Source organism: Pavona decussata, unplaced genomic scaffold, assembly GCF_977016875.1.
Source record: "Pavona decussata unplaced genomic scaffold, jaPavDecu1.1 SCAFFOLD_329, whole genome shotgun sequence".
NCBI classification, from domain to species: domain Eukaryota; kingdom Metazoa; phylum Cnidaria; class Anthozoa; order Scleractinia; family Agariciidae; genus Pavona; species Pavona decussata.
This window is the reverse complement of record NW_028145717.1, coordinates 510799-532878: the sequence shown is the minus strand read 5'-3', so window position 1 is coordinate 532878 and position 22080 is coordinate 510799. Positions and strand designations below refer to the sequence as shown.

General features: G+C 39.9%; 1 long non-coding RNA gene and 1 pseudogene across 1 annotated transcript; one reads left to right on the top strand and one right to left on the bottom strand.

Annotated features, from left to right (window-relative positions):
• The first annotated feature begins 13540 nt into the window (after positions 1-13540).
• On the top strand, positions 13541-22070 carry LOC146453562 (uncharacterized). The gene is made up of 5 exons (XR_014859479.1): positions 13541-13612; positions 20046-20117; positions 20568-20639; positions 21475-21546; positions 21970-22070. It is a non-coding gene; the product is annotated as an uncharacterized LOC146453562 (long non-coding RNA).
• On the bottom strand, positions 14489-15032 carry LOC146453563 (uncharacterized; annotated as a pseudogene).
• Positions 22071-22080: the final 10 nt, after the last annotated feature.

Below are 22080 nucleotides of genomic sequence, written 5' to 3'. Positions count from 1 at the left end.
AACAGTGTGACCAATCAGCTGGTTTCTCTAGCGCGAAGAGGCTATTTTTATCCCGATGCTTTTTGGCGCGCAAATCTCGGTATGTATATAATAAAGCAGTTTATCTTCTTAAAATTTCCGACTAATTTTTACTGTAAAGCAATATAAAATGTATCACACCGTGCCCAAGAACTAGCAAACACGCTTCAGGAGGAAAGCTACCTTTCCAACCGAAAACCGGCTAGTTGGGAGAAAATATATTCCGTATTGGGCGGAGTCGCGAAGCGACGGAGCCCAATACGGAATATATTTTCTCCCAACGCCGTCAATATAAAGTCGTATTGCCGTCTCAAAATCGAATTTAGTTTTTTATCGCGATACTGATATTTTGTTGGAGAGAGAAAACGGATAAAGTACAAATCGTGCGCTGATTGAAAGAGAAATTCTTACTTCAGTTAACTGTAGCCATGGTAATATCCGTGCGCGAAATTTTTTCTCGGGGCGGGTTATTTGAATTTTTGGCTTTAATTTTTACGTCAAAACGAAGAAAATGCAAAAATTTACATTCCATAAAGCACCTACCATTGATGAAATAGAAGAGCTAGTAGGTTTGAACATTTTACCAGCAAATTTTATTGAAAATTTGTTACCGCCGAGATATAAACAACAACATGAAAACAGTGATGAATAAACCTCACAACCAGAAGCAAGAATAAACAAGCAACCATACTAGTACCCAAAAACGAAAACAGAGCATTGTTATCCTAGCTTAGATGCCGTGGAGATTTAGAAATTTGAAAGAGACCAAGCGGCGAAGAATACTGTAAAAACTACCGAGTCTGTCGTTCGGCGCTACGACAAGAAGATCAAATTGACAGACCTGAGCCATGAAAGAGAACGCAGCAGAGCTCTTGAAGCAATTTTTCTAGAGATAAGAGACATCAGAAAAGAAACAGATCCTTTTGCTTTGAAAATGCCATAATTTATTGGAATTTAAGCTCATTGTTATTTACCGTGGCCGCTTTCTCACTCAAGAAAGTTTTTAAAGTAAATTTCTCTTCATCGAACTTTCGCTTACCTTCATGAAAAAAGTTGTATCCGCTGCATCATGGTACATGTTCACCCCCAAAAAAATATTATAAGTGGTCCTTAAACAGTGTCAGAAGCTTTGTAAACTCAAATGAAAAGAAATAAACAACACCATCCAACGTCGCACGTTCATTCACAGAAGTAAAATTTTGATCAATGCGCGCCGAACCCATTTAAGTGCCGTGCTTCCATGCTTACATGACAGTTTTTGAGCCAATCAGAAACCGTCAATTTGAGACGGCAATACGACTTTATATTGACGTCTCAGCGCAATGGGAAGATCCCCCAGGATCACGATAAACCTCAGTAAAAAAAAGCTGTTGGAAAATATTTTGCATTAAAATAGGGATGCTTTAGAAGGTTAGATCAGGTGCGGAATAGCCACGCTACCGATACCGAGTGATTAAGATCAAGAGTATAGTCCCACTATCCGAATAACTTCCTTAGAAATATCTCTGCAATCTTTCAAACTTCAAGAAAAAGACCGAACGTATTATTTCTAAAAGATGGTCATTTTTTTCCTGATAATCCTCGATAACTAATAGTATTCTACACAGTAGACTAAATATGAAATGTATGTTGAATGATAGTCATCATGAGGGTGTGATTATTTGTTGATAGATTCTTGGCTAACAACCAGCTGAAGAAACTGCCCAAAGGAGTTTTTGATAACAATACCCAACTGAAAGGACTGTGAGTAAAACTCCTCTTCTTGGTTTGTAAAACAAAACTCGAGACGTTAAGGTTGTTCCAGGAGAACTCTTACGTTTCGCCTACTCTCTACAAACTTCTCCTGTGCATCCAAAATTCGATGAAATAATATTTTACTTTTTTACTTAAAACTGGAAAGTAGCCTTCAATTTTACTAACAACTGGCATTGGAAGCAAATTTAACTCACAACTGACAACTTAAGAAAAATTATTCGTATTAAAAAAGTCCTTTTTTCTCTTTTCTGTAATTAGCTCATGTCATTCATATTTGATTTTCTATTTCGGATTGATTTTTTGCGTCTCCTTGCATCTCGTTACCTTTCAAGTTTACACTGAATCAAAAGACACATGATTTTGCGACTAAACGTTTACACATCTCAATCCAAAATTGTGTTGAAATCAGAAGGGGTTAGAGTTCAATCGATCACTCACGTACTTTTAAAAGCGGTTTCATCGACTGGGAGGACGCAAAATAAATCCGGCATTGTGCGAAAAAAAAAAAAGTACAGAACTGGCCAGCTTGTGGGAGGAGACCAAGGTGTATGCCTAGTTTCATCGGTTCTACTTGGCAGGAGGAGAATAAGAGAATGAGAATATTATTTCTTCAAACAAAAAATAATTTGTTTAATCAACACAACTTACCTCTAGCTTACAAATCATTCTAAGTAAATATAAGTCAAGTGTTAGTACCCATCAGGATGTGATTATTTGTTGCATTGGTTGGGGCTTTAATAACAGCTGAAATAACTGCCCAAAGTTGCCTATAGTATTACTAACAACTAAAATTAATTTAACAAATAGATTCCAATTTGCCGTGCGTCTGTATTCTGGCAACGCACAGATGACGTCAAAACGTGGTGAGAACAAAGAAATACGATACGAGCAGCAGGCGAGTAGCGTGACTGATATTCTTTGCACAAATTGACGTCCTCTGTGCCTTATCAGACTACAGATCCACGGAAAAATGGAATCTATTTGTTTTATACAATAACCAAGACATTTCAACACTTTGTGAGCGAGCAGTGCGTTGACTGAGCTGTGTCAAAAACTTTCCAGCAAGCTTTTAGACTACTACACACATGTAGTTGTGATCCTCTAAAGAATTTCACTAACAATATATATTTTCAAAACTAACCTTTATTCCAGGAGGAAATCCTTACCCCAAAATATTGCAACATCTCAGTCGCTTCACTGCGATTTGTGATCGATTACTCGCCATTACTGGATTTCTATCGAAGACATATTTGGACAAATAGTTTCTTCCTTTTCACATCACAACAAAGTTATGGCTTTTTTTGCCCTTGTTGAGGTCACTTGTAACGGTCTTTTTTCCAATTTTTCATCAGACAGTTTTACGTTCTTGTGAAAATTTGCCTATGTTTGTTTGCAAAACTTTGTTGACCAGTCACTCTGGCTGGACTCTAGACTCTGATTACGTGTGCCGGTCACACCACTTGACATATATAAGATAGCTGATTGGACACTCGTAAAAAGGATGGTACTCAATGCTTCTAAAACGAAAAGTCTACTTGTAACTAGCAAACGCCTAGAGAAGAAAACTCCAGACAAGATTCTCAAAATTTCATGCAACGGTAGCGAGATTGAGCAAATTAGAAAACCACTTTATTTTTACCGAACTTATTGATAACCTTTGCAAAAAAGTGTCACAACGGATTGCAGTTCTTAGAAGATTAAGCGTAATTTGCCCCTCACAGAACGTAAGCTGTATTTTAACGCGTTGTTCATGCCGATAACCCTGTACGGATTATGCGCATGGAGCAATGCGTCAGAAGAACTTGTCTTTGTATATTTATTGGAAATAATAATAAATAAACTGTAGTAAGCTGTAAACTGTAAAGAACGTCAAACGCGTATCTAAACTGCAAAAGCGAGCAGTTCGTGTAATTTTGTATGCAGATATTAGAGAAAGGAGTGAGATGCTATTAGACGGCTTGATTAGCTGCCGCTTAACAACAAATTAAATCTCCAAAAAAGTACTTTAACATTTATGCGCATCAAAAATGAAAACGACTGCCCAAGGTAGATAACGCAACTCGGACCTATTTGATATGGAAAGTACAACTCGGTGTGTCCTTGCTATAAAAGGGAAACAAAAGGGAGTCGTTCTTATCAAGTTCGTGGGGTGAAGCTCTGGAACAGTATTCCTTTGGATGTGCGTAAGAACGATACCTTTGGCTCTTTAAAGTCTGCTCTTAAAAAATAACTTTTAGCTCATTAATTCTTAGTTTATAGTGTGCGTTGCGTTCTTAACTCAGATATTCAATCCATGTACATATTGTTAACTTCCACATATTTCAGCATTTTAAATTTTGAGTTTTGTGACCTACTGTCACTATCTTAGATGTATTTTAAGTACTGAATAAGGATAGAGGGCCACTGAGTTTATCAGAAATTCTGTTATGTGTTACCCTCCTTGAATAAAACTTACTTGCTTGCTTGCTTGCTTGCGTGCTTGCTTGCTTGCTTGCTTGCTTACTTACTACACATCTAGCACCCATTGATTTCAATTATGGTGTGCCACAAGGTTCCTCCCTTGGCAGTCGTCTCTTTGTCATGTATGCAAGTGAGCTGTTCAGTGCATTCGAAAGACATCTAACAGCTTTGCAGGCGACCGGTGATGACACACAGTTGTGCAATCCAGTCCGGAATCAGGTGCTATACAATGTGCATCTGTTTGCTCCTCAGTGAGGAGATCATTTTTAAATTTTTCTAGGGGGTAAAAAATCTAAGTTGCTGCTTTGACACTTAACTCCCACGCGCATATCTCGTTTCCCGCGCCCAAATCACAGACCCTAATTGGTGATAAACTCAAAAATAATTTGAAGCGTTCTAAGCAAGTGTTGTTGTAGTCCCAGATCTCAAAGACTATGCAATGATAAGCAGTATTGTAAATAATAAAGTAAACCCGTAACACGTACCTACAAAAAGTAATCTAATTTAGGAATTAATAATGCCTGTAAATACAATTCTCTGTATGTCATGGAGGCTTTCGATACACCAAACGACAAGCTCGAGTAATGAACTCTACTGATCTCTCAAGCAAATAAAGAAGAAAGTAAGGTCCAAGGATGTCCTCAACACTTTTAGGAAGTAGGAGTTTTCGAACAGGAGGAGAACTATTTTATGTTTAGACCAATGAAGAAATTGAAAATTAAATTAAATTGCGCTTGGTCACTGTCTCTAACGCCTTCGATTTCCCGTCTACAATGCTACCTTGCCACCCGGACGACCTGCAAAAGATAGGCTGACAACATTCGATGAGGAAGTGGAAATTTGACAGGAAATGTTGGCATCCATTAATAATTACTAGAGTAAAGTATAATTAAAATAAGAACCTTCCCAGAATCCCTTATACCTGATAAAATTTGAACTCAAAATAACTGTCAGCTTGATGTCCAAAAGGATGCGACTCAACGTGGAAATAATGCATGCCAGCAAATATCTGTCATGCCAAACTAAGGACGATTACGTCATAAGTCACGTGACTATACCGAAAATAAGCGTTTTACTTCACTATGTGAATAGAGTGTCATCAACTGGAAAAAAAGAACATGGTTGGAAGCCTGTTTATGAGGGTTACTCAAAATTGGGCGTCTCGCTTCTTTTTAAAATCTAAAGGGGGCAAGGGGTAACTGTGAAGATACGGGAGTCTGAGTACTAGTCATTTTGGATGGCCATATCTTCGCAAGTTGGAGGCACAAGGCAACCAAAGTCAATATGTTAATAGAATTCCCTGTAAAGAGCGTTATTCAGAATCCTTGTCATTCTGACGTCATTGGCCACGTGACCGCGTTGAACTGAAAAATCCAGTGCGTTGTAAAACTACGTTAATTGTCTAATTAGCTCTTCTTCATTTCTCACATGATCTTCTTCGGACGTGTTAACTCTTTCTTCGACTTCTTGCTCTGCTTCCGTAGGTTCAAGTGATTCTTTAAGCGACTTGACTTTCTCGCATAGTGAAGAGATTTCTGCATTTATTTGGTCGAGTTAAGCTTTCTTATTATTTAGGCACCTCGTGTTGGCTTCTTCTTTCCTTCCAAGCGTTGGTCTCCGTTCCAAGAGCTCGAGATAAACCGAATCGCCATCTTGATCGCTTGTAGAACTACCTTTCCTTGCTCTCTTTCCTTTATTTATATTTGGAGTTGTTCACATCTTTTTACTCTTTTGTAAGTTTTGACGAAATAATAAGGCAACAGAGTTCCTGGGAGATTAATTAGGTTCGTTTTGTAAGAATTTTTATCGGGGCGCCAAAGCACACTTCCGACACTGTAGCGCCTCATCTCCAGTGTCATTTCCTTAATTTAATACCTCACTTAAGTAAAAACGTATTTGCTGGCGTAATATGCTCTATTGCACTAGTTTCATAAAGAAGTCCGTTGCTCCTGTGGAAGTCTAAGTCACTTTTCTTCAAATTTTAAAACAAGAAATTTGCCTTGTTGAGTAAATTAGTTAGAAGATAGTGTTTGGAAGCGGCTATAATTACCACATGGTGAGATATAAACTGATGTGGATAAGACACCACGATCGCAAAATGCAAAGATCACAACGGTTAATCAGAAACGTCGTGCCTAAGAGCAAAGCATGCAAAGACTCTTTTGTAGTGACGCCGGTTTTGAAAAAATATTCGCCAAATGGAGCTAATCAGGATCATAAAGAGAAAATATATCAAAATATGCGTTTCCCGCATCCCTTACTCCTCACCAAAACTTCTTCCCACCCCACCCCCCAGCCCTCACCGCTCAACCCTCTCTGCTCACGTCTGACTTAGTAGATTTGTCGTTTCTAAAGGATTTAAACATAATACAGTTATGCCCCTGTAAATACGCTTCCATATACGTTATAAAGGTATGTGCAGCCCCAAGGGAGATGAGTGTTATCGACTTAGGGCTCAGGGGCGGATTCATTAAACCAGATAAGGATAAGTGTTTCCTAACATTCGGAAAAAAATATTGTAGCAATGGCTGTCCATTTAGGCGTCAGGTTCAGTCAATATTACGTTTGTAGGGAAATTCAAATCTATTAGCCCGCATATATATGATAAAGGGTTTCAAGGTGGGAAACGCACATCCATATCCTCACCTTAAATTAAAGATTCACGGAGATTAATCAATACTACAAATTAAATGCACAGGTTTTCCTTAATTTAACTAAACTTTCAACTTGAAGCTTAAATATGGTTAACTATTAAGTGGAATGAAATAATTTGTAGTGTTTGAAAAGTGTTAAGTTCCTTTATTATTTCATTCGTTAAGTCGTCGCGCAGTTTTAAGTACTTTGAAACAATCAATGACTGGTAGCCATAAATACGAAATTTACAGCACACACTTAGCAATACAGATTAATAGAAAAAACAAATGTAACAACAAATTTTAGCTCTACACTGTTATTGTTTTTAATAGATCGCTACGTGGCAACACTTATTTTGTCAGCCAGTTAAGTTAAACTTTTCTTCGTCTAAAAAACAATGATTCCACCTATAATCACGCAATTCTGTTGCTTGTGGCGCCTTATATATAATTATCCGATAACATTAGTGAGTAGACTGATAGTAACAAGTTCTTTTTTCTTGTTTTTGATAGACATCTAAGTAAGAACCTGTTGACGAACTTGCCTCCAGGAGTCTTCAATAATAACACTCAGCTGCAAAGGCTGTAAGTTTTTTCCTGAGTTGCACAAAAAATGAAAAATAAAAGAAAAATATATTCCGACTCGAATCATACAAGCTTGTTTTTTTGTTGTGGGCTATGCACGATTATTCAATATCACTCATAAGTAGACTGCTAGTTACCAAGCCATTGATATTGTTTCTTCCTAGTTTCTTGGACAATAATCAGTTGAACAGCTTGAATGAAGGAGTTTTTGATTCCAATTCTCAACTGTTTTGGCTGTAAGTAGAGTTCTTTATCGTAAAGGAATGTTGAGTAATGAGGTTACGTCATGTTAACTATGCAGTTGTATTAATAAGTAAACTGCCAGTTGCGCTTCAATTTATGTAGTGACTATTTTTAATTCTAACAGGAACTTAGATAACAACGAACTAGAAGACTTACCTGCAGGGGTGTTTGATCGACTCACTCAACTGAGACGTTTGTAAGTACAATTTGTGCCATAAAACAGACAATGTTATCCTGTTACATTATATAGTCCTATATTCCATAAAAGTAACACGTTATCTGAAAGTTACCTTCAATTTAAACTTCCATATTGACAGAAATCTCAATAACAACCAGCTGAAAGTCTTGCCCCCGGGTGTTTTTGATAAGAATATTCTGCTGGGACTGGAGTTGTAAGTAAACCTTTTTCTTCGATAAATAACAAGAAAACCTCTGGATTTTGGAAGCCAGGCTGAACCATTATCTTTCATACGTCCGTAAAAAGTGTCAAAAATCTTGTTTCAGTACAACCCGCTCGTCAGTCACCTCTTATTTAATTTAGGAAGCTTAAAGCCAGCGACACACTTGGCGATTTTATATGCCGTTCGCGTCGAATTTGATTGCCAGCGAAAATCGCAAGCGAGTTTCCCCACCGATTGATGCGGACACACCTGGCGATTTTTTTCGCCGATCTCGGCGATGTGGCACTTCAACCTTGTTCCTGGGCTCCATCGAGGGGCGTTTTGAGAAGTCATGTGATAAAATCGCCCAACCTGATTGGTTGAATTTACTGGCGATTCGTAGGGATGAGAATAGAAAATCGCGAGAACGGGCACACTTGGTGAATGCCGGCGAATTTAATCGCCGATATCTGATATCTGACATGCCAGATCTCGGTTATTTTATACACCGATCGCGGCGATTGGCGTATAAAATATAATCGACAGGTGTCGCCGGTTTTAAGCGACGAGGACGGCGACGGCAACGACAATGCCGCAAAACAATAGGTTTAACGAGCAAAAACAATCGACCTGCACTTGCGTTTTAAATTTTGGTACATTTAGGGGTATCGAATGGTCTCATTCAATTTTAAAGTGCTCGCAAAATTTGGTCTCTGCTCGAATTGCTCGCAAAAATTAAACGGGTGCTCGCTTTCTCGTGCTCGCAAAATTTTTGCAACAGTACTGCTCGCATGCTCGCATTTTCGATAACATGTGCTCGATTGCTCAAAATTTCGTTAATCCTCCTTTGTAGTTATTTTGTATACGTATATAAACGATAAATCAGTTATGATATGGTTAAGACGAAAAGGTTGAAGCATCCTTACCTCTGGTTTCAGTGTTTCTTCTACTGAGTTCCGCCTGTGACTATTGTTCCGTTTTGGAGGTGTCAGCCAGATTATTAGCTATCACTTGGCGCAAAACAACGTATCCTACTGAATAAATAAAAGAGAGATTCCGGCTAGCGGAAAATTTACGAAGTACTCGAAGTGTTCGCTGCTCGCCATCTGTACTTTTCTAAAGACGCTCGCCGTATCTGTATTTTCTAAAGTGCTCGCTGCTCGCAAGCAAAATTTGTCAACTGCTCGTGCTCGCAAAAATAAACACACTGCTCGCCTGCTTGCAAATGCTCGCAAAGATCATTCGATACCACTACATTTCTTCTGCCGTCCTCTGCAAAACAACAACGTGAAATAACCAAATTCAAGGTTCTGTGGAGAACGCGAGTACACGACGGTAAATTTTTCATTTTCTTTCTTAACCTGAACGCCACTCCAACCAATTTGGTTCCCAGTGGGTAGAATTTGAACGAGTTGAAATAATGGCCAAGTAGCGCAAATGAAAAGTTATATTTTTCAGGCGTCGTTTTCGCTGGCGTTGCCGTCGCCGCTCACTGATTGGTTAAATGCTGTGTTTCCATGTCTTTGTGGTAGCACGGTAAAATTCTTTTTTATTTCTCAGGGAGGGAACCTAAGTTTTACAAGCCCCATGGTTTTTATTAGGTTCCCTCGCCACTTCTTTTCTATCTCTTGCACTTTAATCACTATAACTTTGTAATCATTTGTAACCATTGTAATCACTGTAATTTATTAATCATTGTAACTTAATTGTTTGTGGAAGATAAACCAAATAAAAAAAAAAGATAAATAGTAATAAAAAAAATAAAAATTTGGTATAGAATAGACATGGAAAACAGTTTTTGCGTGAAAGCAGAGTATGTTATAGAAACGTGATTGACCGATAGGTTGCTAGCAGCTTGGGTCCATGTCATTAATGAAGAGTAAAAACTAATGAAACTGATAACCCAATTACGTTTCTATTTGTCTTTGGCAGGGAATGGGCATCATGGGTGCTAACAAACCTAGATCCTGAATCTCACGATAAAGAGAAGTATCCATATGGACTGTACGTAAATTCACATTAGACTTATTTCATCAGCTCGGTTTGTTTTGTTAGGCTAAGACACCTCAGGCTTTTCAGTATGCGTCTATATCAAATCCTTTTCTCGAGATACCGACAATGTGTCAATAATTTCCAGCGCTTACGACAAAACTGCGTTTGTGGAATAGCAATTTCATATGATTCAAATCACGCGGCTCGAACTACATGTGTATTACAAGTACAAAACTAACCTCACTTTTGGGTACCATTGATATTACTGCTTTTATGATTGCCATAGCGTCCTTGAAGGCTTCCTTGAAAACCAGCAGTTTTTTCCCAAGAGGACCATGAATTTAGCGCTGATAAGTAATTTAAAGGGTTAACACAGTAGGGAGGTAAACAAGATGTAATGTCTAATGCAACATCAGCAGCAAAATTGTTAAACAGCCTTTTTAAGACCAGATTAAAGGCTTTACATTCTCACCTAAAGAATTTGTTATTTTTTCAGTCGTTAATTAACAACCTTAAGTGTGCCTTAAAATAACAACTCGGCTATATTGCGGGAAGATAGCTTCCTACGCAGTCGTTTTTAGGGACTCGTATAACCTCCTCCCCTAACGGGATCACTGAGTGTTAAAATCAAGTAACGTTAATCTTAGTGAGGGGAAAACGTGTAATCAAAATGATTTTATAACAAATTTTAATTTTTTAAGCCGTCTAAAATAAACAGCTAACGCGCGAATGGAACCATTGAATAATAGAAAAAAACAACCCTGACGCGTTTCCACGCGACCAAATATCTTTCAGTTGATCTACGTTTCGCGATGTCTATTTCAGATACTTAACGCTTTTGAACAAGATAGTAAACATCGATAACAGTAGGCGCTAAATCTCCAATTTGCATTCTATATTAATAACTTTTAGAACAACCACCGATGGAAAGTTTACGAAATGGCCTTTCTTTAGCCGGATGTAAGGTTAATTTTTCATACGGCTCTTTTATATACCATTTCCGATATATTAAAATTCTAGCTTGACTACTTGGCTTTGGGGAATAAAACATAATACATTAATTATTCCGAACCTCAATGTAAATTCTGTTGTTTCATTACTCCAAGCCGCCTAGCCAAGCTGGAATTTTAATATATCGGAAATGGTCTATCCGTTGTCCTTTAAAGCCTAGGCTACAAGACCGCAAAGTGATATGGATAATTTATTTTACCCTTTACGAAACCCACCTATGGCTCATCTCTCGAAAAAATAAATCCCAAGGGAAAAGGATTAAGGTATTTTTCCCACCCTTTCGTACTGCTAACCGTAAACTTACAGACAACTTACAACATGTTACAGCTACCCATAAGACCTTTCGGTCTTGTCGCGCAGGCGTCAAGAGATGAACTGCATCCTATTGAAAAATTGTATTGAAATAAACGTGCTGGCCATCAAGGCTTTGTCAACTTGAGATAAAAATGCAGGGGATGTGTGTACAACATTAATAAGTTAACTAACAAATAACATCAATTATGATTGTTTGTTGATAGATTTTTGTCGAATAACGAGCTGAAGAACTTGTCGTCTGGTGTTTTTGATAAGAATGCTCGGCTGAAAACTTTGTAAGTGAAGTTATTGTTTTTACTGTCGCACTCACCTACAGCAGTGAAATTCAGATAATTCAGACTGTTTAATGCGACTGTTATTTATTTATCTGCAACACGTAAATATGCAGCCATTGTTTTGTGACAATGTAATCTTTGTGCCATGTGTTTTGGCACGTAAAGTGTCAATTTTCTCTTACATAATAAAAAGTTTGCGTTAAGTGTATTCAAACGCATAGTCTTGGTACCGCTTGAGTACAAGTGTTTGTAACATGTAACATAAGCAGAAAACATAAGTCTATTGGCTTAATTATCTGATGACAGTGCTAATGAATATTTAAAGTTGTCATTACTTTCAATTAATAACGTCATTGTGTAAATGGAAAAATTGTTTTGGAAAATATGGGGTGACTAGAAAGAAAGAAAGAAAGAAAGAAAGAAAGAAAGGCTGTCCAATAGCGCAGATGAAGGCGAAATTATTTATTGTTTAATTTTGTTTTTTATTCTGGCGTTTTTGTTCTCGAGATCCAGAAGAAAATTTTTTCTAGAACAATACAACATCTAATCAACTTGCCTTCAATAGTTGTATTTTTAGTTTACAACTGTTATCTTTTGGTTTTCATTGATTTTTCTAGGTGGCTAGAAAACAACGAGCTACAAGAGTTGCCATCAGGAATATTTGACAACAATCCTGAGCTGGAGACAATGTAAGTGAACAATTACAATGTACAGATGTACCTTTTTTTACAAGCATTACGAGCCTTAAAAGAATAACTCTTTTCTCAAGGTCTAATAATGTTGCAGAATTTAAACCTTTGGAAAAGAGTAATTCATACAATTGTTTGAGATGTAATATATCAAACACGAGGAAGAGTGTTTCATCAGATATCCAAACACTAAGAAGTAGGTTAAAAAAACGAGGCGCAGTCGAGTTTTTTTAAACGACTTCGAGGTGTTTGGATATCTGATGAAACACGCTTTCGAGTGTTTGATATGACTTCTCAAATGATCAATAATTCTTGGATAAATTCAAGGCTAAAGTTGGCAAAATTTTATGGTAATTAGGATTACATATCCAAACCACGGTCACGGTGGTGATTTTCTTTGTTTTCTTTTGATGAATTATTAATGAGTTTGAGATTGCAAAGTCAAGAATGAGCATTCACAGTATTATCATGAGCCCTGTTTATGCTGCAAGCAGGTTGAAACATGTTTTGCCTTTTCTGTTTGTTTGTTTGTTTGTTTGTTTGTTCATTTTTGTTGTTGTTGTTTTTTTGTATGTTTAATTTTACTATTTCCATAGTGGCTACATCTTACTTAAAAAGGTTGAATTCCTGTCTTGTCCAAAGACTTGACATCAAATACTTTTTTGATAGAGCAATTTTAAAAGGTAATCAATTTTAATCATCTGAGTGAGTGTGGTGTTGGGTAAAAATCTCATCTTCTGAAGCTAGTAAGAATAGACAGACTCAACAGACCCCTTATTTTCTCTTGATTTACGCCTGGTTATATGAATAAACACAACACCTCGCATTCGTTGGATCTCGCCAAGATGCGGCTATGACAAGGATAGAAATAATGAGGGTGTTTTTTTTAGGATGATAATTTGAAAGTGTGCATAAGCAATTAATAAACACATCAGGAGGTTCACATCGTAACCAGTTTTTAAGAAAAGTAGAAGCACACGAGGAAGAAAGGCTCTTGAAACAAAAAAATAATGATCGGCAATATCAATTATTATTATTATTATTATTATTATTATTATTATTATTATTATTATTATTATTATTATTATTGTTATTATTATTTACCAAGATCGGTAAAATGCGTTTTCACTTTAAATTCAACCGGCCAGTATGCCTGATATGTTTTCTATTTACATGATCTCTAGTCTTCTCAACGACAACAATTTGTCCCAGCTGAACGAAAGTGTTTTCCGTGGCTTGGAGAATTTAACGTATTTGTAAGTAAATAACTTTTTGTAACAGTTTGCACACCAAAACATTGTATCATTGAACAGGTTTTAATGAATAAAGTAGATTTTTTTAGATTAAACAATAGATGAGCTAGGCAGCAATCAGGCAAGGGGAAGGAGGTAACTATGGCAACCGTGCGAGCGGCCACACACTGAACCCAATCACGGGAATATTTACCAGACCCGATACTTACCAAAGGGAGGGCTGAGAGGGGGGTGGCTTGAATAAGGCAGGCAAAATGACTTATCTCGCAGGCCAGCAAGCAAGCAAATGCGATGCAATCCATGGGGCGCCCCCCAGTAGAGAATACAAAGGTCTCCCTAAGCCGTGACTAGAGGCGACCACTGACCGACATCGAGCTGACTTTAACGTTGCCTAAATTACATTTAGCCACATTTAACAATCAGCAATAGATGAGCTAGGGAGCTGGTGCCTAGAAGGTTCGTGAAGCCAGGCAGCAATCAGGCACAAGGAAGGAGGTATCCATGGCAACTCAGCGAGTGGCCACCAGCAAGTGCTTGAAAAAGGAGAGGCCCGCGACACAGGAGGGAGGGGGAAGCAAAGGACCTCCGACTCCGACAACCTCAAGCACCACCCACTAAAACGCTAGTGAATAGAAAGCCCACAGAATTGCAAAGGAAGAGACTAATCCCTCCATGACCATCAGCTCTACGAGCAGCAGTAAAGGCACAGCGAATGGTACTCATACAGGCCCAAGCCAAGGAGCACTGGCATGCAAGACACTTCGTGCGACGAAAGTTAAATGAGAGCCAGTTAAATGAACAGCAATCGATGGCGCTTGGCGAACCCTCAAAAATTATAAGTAGGAGGCAAAAAGTTGAGCGACGCATGGGCCAATTAACTCAAGCTAGAGAATGGGACAAGCCAGCTAGATATTCAAATGGAGTCCTGATATAAAGCTGGTAGGTGTTGCTGGTCCAACGCCCAAGAACCTGGATAAGATGATCTGGAACACCATTCCGAGCTGCCACTGTAGCGGCACCAATGCGAAAGCTGTGACTGGAGAACTTACCTGGAAACCCGCAGCAGACATCGTCTGCCGAGGCCAGTCAGTCAGTATAGCACGAGACAGCGGTTGTCCATTCTGCAGGAGGAACAATGGGCCAGGGGAATCGCTTTGGAGGTAACAAAGATAAGCCAGCATCGCATGAACGGCACACAAAGGTAGGTTTCCACGACCAATGCATATGAAACAATCCTTGCGAAAGGGATCTCCTTGGATGCTTTGATCCTGACACGCAAGCAAGATGGGGCAAGGCTAGAGTCTACAGCTATGTCAGCAACTGACAAGTGGATAGTTGAAGAGAAGCTGGCTAAGTTGGGAACAGTAAATTCAGCGGAGCGTAGGAAGCCAAAGTAACACAAGGTACAGGCTTCCCAGAACATGCAGTGATTGGGTGAGGTGACATTCAAGGCTTGTCGGATGACGGCCGTGATGCTATCAATAATAGGCAAGCGCGAAGAAACAGGGGAGCCCTTAAAGCGCTTAATTCCTTTCATAGCATTGGGCCAGAAAAACCCTGTTCAACGTGAAGGGAATGGATAGCTGATAGATAGACTTTGATAGAGGAATGTTGAATGGAATCAGCAAGAAAGGAAACAAACAAACATAGCGTCCATTCCTCGACCGGACACGGCGAGCTATCAATGTGTAGTTTCCCTGCCTGACGACAAACTTTGATTAATCTCCGCTAACCAGACGCGTAAGACTGGCGCGTAGACTGCGCCAACCCGTGTGCAAGAAAGAAAATGTAACGATCCTCTAGCAAGGAGAAATTAAACTGAGGTACTGTGCATGGAGCTGCCTGAGCCTCTGGAGCCAGACGCCGAAATCCCTGCAAACGAAAACGAGATACTGCATCAGCAACTTTGTTATCAACACCTGAAACATGGGCAGCACTGAACGAGAAACCCCAGCGTGCTGCCGATAAAAGCAGGTCACGAAGACGATGCATTAACAAGGAGCACTCCAACGTTCTAGCTGACGGAATGGCAACCACAGCCTCGTTGTCGGAGCGAGAGAGCACATGTTTCTTGGACCAATGGCAGCCCCACAAATGGGCGGCGACTACCACGGGAAACAGCTCTTTCTAGGCAATGGATTGATGTGCCTGAGTTGGAGCCCAAGAGCCGTAAAACCACTTACCCCGAAAGTGGGCACCATAGCCTAAGATACCAGCCGCATCAGATGTGACTTCGAGGTCCGACGTTTCAGTCATGCCAGGGAACAGCCAAAACTCAACCTCATTACGCGAGGACAGGAACAGCTGCCACCACTAAAGTTCCAAATGAAACTCCCTGTTGGGTTGATATTGGGTGTTTCTTATTGCAAAAGCAACACAGCAGATCAATCATCCTGTGAAGAAATGTTCTTCTGGGCAAGACCTCTTTAGCAGCGTGCTGAAGGTGACCAATGAGCACCTCTAACTCCCGCCTATTGCACCAGGGATTTGGGAGCCAAGAATGTACCAGCTCCTTCAACGCAAGTACTTATTGCCAGGAAGACGAGCTATTTGCTGAATAGAATCCAGTTCAATGCCCAGGACTTTTAAAGGAGTGGCAGGACCTATGCATTTGTTGGGATGAAGAGGCAGACCTCACCTCTTGCATACTGCGATACCCACACTAAAGTTTTTTGCACATAGAGGAGACTGCGGGGGCCCCGCAGTAATGGAGTCATCTAAATAGTGTAATAATTCCGAAACACGGTGGGAGTTCAGGAGAATCCACTGGACCATGTCTGCCACTGAGTTGGAAATGAAGGGCGCTGAGCGCATACCAAAGGGGAGGGCGAGATCCATATGAAATTGACCCCTCCACTTCATGACAAGCAAGAAACGTTCGTCTGGATGAATTGCGATGTTGCGGTATGCAGCTTCAACATCAAACTTCGCGATCAGAGTCTCAGGGCCATAGTTCGCAACCATACGAATGTTCTGATCAACCGTAATGTACTGACGGGTGAAAAGTTGGGGGTCAATTCCATCGTTTACGCTAGCCCCACCGAGGGACGACAAGTCAACTATCAGCCGCCACTTGCCAGGCTGCCCTTTCTTGGGAATAACGCCAAAACTGCTAACGTGCAAACGGGGTATTGGTGGGGATTTGTAAGGGCTAGCAACCTTGCCTAAGGCTACCTCGCTGGCCAAATACTCGTCAACCACCTTTGCATGTTGTAATGCGGAAGGGTTATTCTTTTTGGCACGTCTAAGCCTGTGGGTGGACTGAAACCCCAGCTTAAAACCATAGCGGATGTCCTGAATAACAAAGGCAACCTGCTGTTGGTCAGGATGGGAAGCCAATTCTCTGCAAACTTCATCCACGTTCAACGGGCTAACTGAAGAGTCTGGCGGAAATGCAGAACTAGCTGAGAGAGAGAGAGGCGGGGAAAAAGGCACTAATAAACCGCTCAAAAATGACAAGAGAATTTAAAAAGCTTTAATACACGAGAATAACAAGTAAGCTATAATGTTCACATCTACCAAGGCAATTATTATATTACGTAAACACTGATTTGCCATCAGTCCGTTTTTGACAGAGTCGAGTAACAAGAAACAACACGCAAAATGGAAACCAAAACTAGAAATGCAACCACAGTCAAGAACAACATGTAATGTTTAACAATTAAACAAAAGGGAGAGGGAGTCCATCAAAGGCGTTTAGAACGAGAGCTGGACGAACTCGAAGACAGCGAAGCAGACCTACGTTTCCGATCCTGTTTGGACGCATTATCCGTATAGGAAGAACTGGCACGAGCTGGGACCATGACAATGGCTGCAACGATGAGCAAAGCGACAAGACATTGATTGGGCGGAAGAACGACCTCTGTTCCACGTCCTGCACACGAAGAAGCCGCTCCGGAAGGTTCAGGCAAGTCGTTAAAAGCACTGTCGAGTCCGCCACATGCCGACGCCCCAGCAGCACAGAAATTATATAACTGTACGTTCAGAGTCGACCAATCGACGATCCTCGCTGCCGCTACTTGCTTGCGGAAAGCTTTATCATACGCCAGCCACACGCGCCCACTGAACTGACGGTACGCGCGGAAAATAAGTAATTTGTAGTCGGTCAAATCCTTCTAGCTGTGAGGAAAGTATAAAGTAAGAATGAGCGTGAAAATAGCGAAAGCCTCACACCACGAGCCGATATCCTCAACCCGACGACGATTTTTTTTTTTCTGTGGATGAAGTGAAGACCAAACGCCCATCCAACAAGACCTGCGACTCCGGCTTGGTGTGTACAATGTTCGCCGAAAGCAAGTCGCTCAGATGGACAAATGTACCATTGACGATCTGATTAACAGTCTCTCGGGACCGGGAAAAAGCCAGAACCAACGACAAAAAGCTGTTAAAGAAGAGGATCAGACGGCAAGCTAGTAGAGTATGTGACGCTAACATCACAAGGAATCGTAGCCGGGACCGTCGAATTGAGAGAAATTACTGAGATTGTATCGGCAGAGCGCGGGGCCACGAAGGTAGAAACAAAGGAAGGTACAATAAAATTATTTCTACCTTGGGACGCTGGAGGACACGAGGCTAATTGGGACGAAAGAAAACCAACAACCGACGCATGGAAAGTCGCTGTGCGAGCGCCCAAGTCCATCTGTTGAGAGGGAACACCCCCCCCCCCCCCCCCACCCAAAACACGCCACGACGACGAAATTGAAGGTTCAGGCATCGAAACCGGCGCGGTAGCGACATCAGACGAAGCAGAGGTTTTGTCAGCAGCCAACGAAACTTTTACTGCATCGACAACAGCGCCGATGAAGGCTGGGTCAGGCAGATTCGCCGCAGGAAAAGATAGAGCTGTCGGTGAACTGGTTGGGGCCACCAAAGAAACAACAGTAGATTAGAAGAGGCCTCAGCGCCTGAAGACACGGGAACAAGCGACGGATCGCTAAAAAGATCGACTGAACGACTATTTCTCATCTGACGAGAAGACGGCATGACAACGAAAAGGCTTGACCAAAAGGAGCTTGACAATAAGGCAGGCAAAATGAACTATCTCGCAGGCCAGCAAGCAAGCAAATGCGATGCAAACCATGGGGCGCCCCCAACAGAGAATACAAAGGTCGCCTCTTAGCTGTGACAAGAAGCGACCGCTGACCTGCATTGAACTGACTTTAACCTTGCCTAAATTACATTTAGCCACATTTAGCGCAATGTAAAATTGGATGATTGGTTTTTGACAAAAAAAAATTAATTTACTGTACGTCTGTACTTCGATAACGCACAGATGGCGTCAAAACGTGGTAAGAACATAAAAGTACGCTACTCGCATGCGGCTGGTAGCGTGACTGATGTTCTTACCAAGTTTTGACGCCCTCTGTGCGTTATCAGAGTACAGACCCACGACAGATGAAATCTTTTTGTTTTATGCAATGAACAAGACCATTTCCTGAGCGAGCACCACACTGACTAGGCCGACTCAAAAACTTTCAAGTAAACTTCTAGACTAGTGCACCCACACACCCTAACACACACACATAGTTTTGATCCTCATAAGAGTATAATCCAAAATAATCCAAACAATATTTTCAAAACTAGCCATTTTTCCAGAAGGAATTTCTGACCTCAAATAATTACAGAGTGTCCGTCACATAAATGCATTTTTTTTTCCAAAACTTTGTTGACCAGGCTAGACTGAAGATTCTGATCACGTGCGCCGGTCACACCACTCAATGACGTCATTCGTAGTCCACACTCGAAAAACTCCGCTGCACCAATCAAAGCGGGGATTTTACTGTTCATTGTATAATTTTAATTAGCCTAGCGGCAAAATTGATCATAGTTAATAAAAGGCAATGGTTATGAAGTAAGAAAAACTTCGTCTTATATGTTTTTGTTAGCATTTATGACCTCGAGCGTGCACAAACCACAATAAATTTTCAAATGTGCTATTGCAAATTGCCAATAGAAACGTCCCAGGTAAGATATTCACCTGTAGAGTGAACGATTAAACAGATAATTTGTGCACATTCGAAAGTGATTTGGTATGGGCGTAAGCTTGAAATTATATTTATAATAAGATTAATGAGAACTTTTCTGTCGATCGATGGATTTCTTATTAAAAATATGAAAACGCTACTGATGCCTTTACAAAACTCAATTTGCAAAGTCATATAGCCTCGTAGCCACACGCAAGTAAAAACCATCGCCAACTTAGAAGTGTTTGCATTGGGTAATGGCCAGCTGTTTACTTTACTAGCTGCTTGACTCTGATTTTACAAACTGCGTTGTCAAATGTGTTACGCTTTGTTTTCCAAGAATCGCGAGCACACACACCTTTTCGTGTATGTGTAAATGCATGGTTGCCAAGTCATGTGACCAGTCAACGTGTAAGCGGTCAATAAAAGTGCCGTTTATTTCTTGAAGCAGTTTCATTTATTCATTGGTGTAGGTATCTGCAATATAACAATTTACAAGACATACCCCCAAACACCTTTGCCGACAACACAAAGCTGCTCCGTCTGTAAGTAAAATGTCAGTCTTTTTCTTACCAACCAAGCACTTTCCTTGATTTTTGCGACAAGGTCTACAGTAAACGAAATCTTCAAGCAATTATCAGACCAGTTTGTGCTCGGCTGAACAACTCTTTTAAGATTGGCAGCAAAATAGTTCATTGTTTTGTCCCTCAATTAACTAATAATCTGCCCTTAAGATTAATTATATTAAAAATTCCCTTTGATCATTAACACCTTTTACCTAATAAAACTCCCTCAGACCCACATTAAAAATTACATTAATTACTACTCTGGAAATTTTAAATTTCTGCGCTATTTCGATTTGGTACTATTGTTATTCTGTTGCTTGTATATGAAGAGCTATTTAGAAATAAATAGTTGAGTGAATGTGTTGATAATCAACCCTTATTCAATTTATTTAGTAGCAGTAACCTTGTATCTGTTCTTTAACGGTACAGGCGATTGAACAACAACAACCTAACGCTACTCAATGAAAGTCTGTTTCGAGGCTTGAGACTTTTGGATGAACTGTGAGTTAATTTGATTTAATTTCATAAAATTTGAAACTGTAGTTATGGACATGCACGCATTTTGGGGGAAACCAAGTGACTGTTGGATCAAGAACTTTACTAGGTCATAAGGATGTGGGGCGATCTTTTCACTATACCGTTAATTCCCGATAGATGTAAATGCCTCATCCATACCAGGCTTCTTTTTCGCCCCAAAATTTGTGACACTGTCTCTGTTAACCGGGCTGTATACAGCAGGTGATGAACATGTGGATGCCATTTGACCTTTTTTCTCAGTGGGTGCGTTAGAAGGGAAAGCGAGATCTCTAACAACAAGGATATGCTTCTGGGTTTGTTTTCATCTCTTATCCAAGCATTACGATCCTTCATAAGCTTTTATTACATAGCCAGAAAATCCACGCAACCAATTGCAGATTCGGTAATTGTAAGGAAACTCAATCTGTTTCTCGCTTTGCAGAATCTTTTTCTCGGACAAGTGCCTTATCGCGACAGAATTAAATAAATTAGATAAATATCTGAAAAAGTCATGAAGTTTCATCCCGCCTGCACAAATATTAAAAGAACGTTCAAACTCGGCGCGATAAAAATCCAACCCCGTTCTAGAGAGGCTAATCGTAGAACTATGAAATTCAACAATGATTCTGTCAAAGGAGAGAAATATTACTTTATCATAGCTGACTTGACTGCCTTTCCGTTCCGTATTTACTCTTTTAATGATTTCTGGTGTTAATTACACTGTTTATTGTGGGGCTATTTAGTTCTGTCCAAACAACGTAAACATCACAAATGATAACCTAGGCTCAACCAAATATGTTTTCTTTTCCGTGTAATGTAGGTGGTTACACGAGAACAATATCGAGGTGTTACGTGCTAGACTGTTTGCAGATCTCAGGAATTTGGACGAACTGTGAGTATCAACAGATATTACTCGGTATTGAACAAATTATTTTAAATTAATAAAAACTAAAGTTACAATCAACTTGCAACTTTTAACTTTTTTCCCAAAGGAAACATTTTACAGGCGTGCAGTTAATGTAGATGAACTGAAATACATAGCTTGTAGTTCATGAAATTCCTTGCACTCTAAAAGCATTTTGATTGGTCCAAAGCTATGCCTAGTGATTAGGAATAGCAAGAAATTAATAAATTAGGCTGGGGGTAACAATTTCTAAAGAAACTGTGAAACTGCACTGATGTGCAACTCATTAAGCTGATTTAGCTGAGTTGACAATTTACTCTTTCAACACTGCTGATATATTACATTGGAATGACGAAGGCTGACTATTATTTTTGCTGGATTCCTAACTTTATATGTTTTCTGGTTCAACAGGGATTTATCTCACAATAATATCAAGCGTTTGCCACGCAGGATTTTTGGTAACCTTGTCAATCTGACACAGCTGTAAGTGAGAACCATCTGCGGAGTGGAATACGCCAAAAA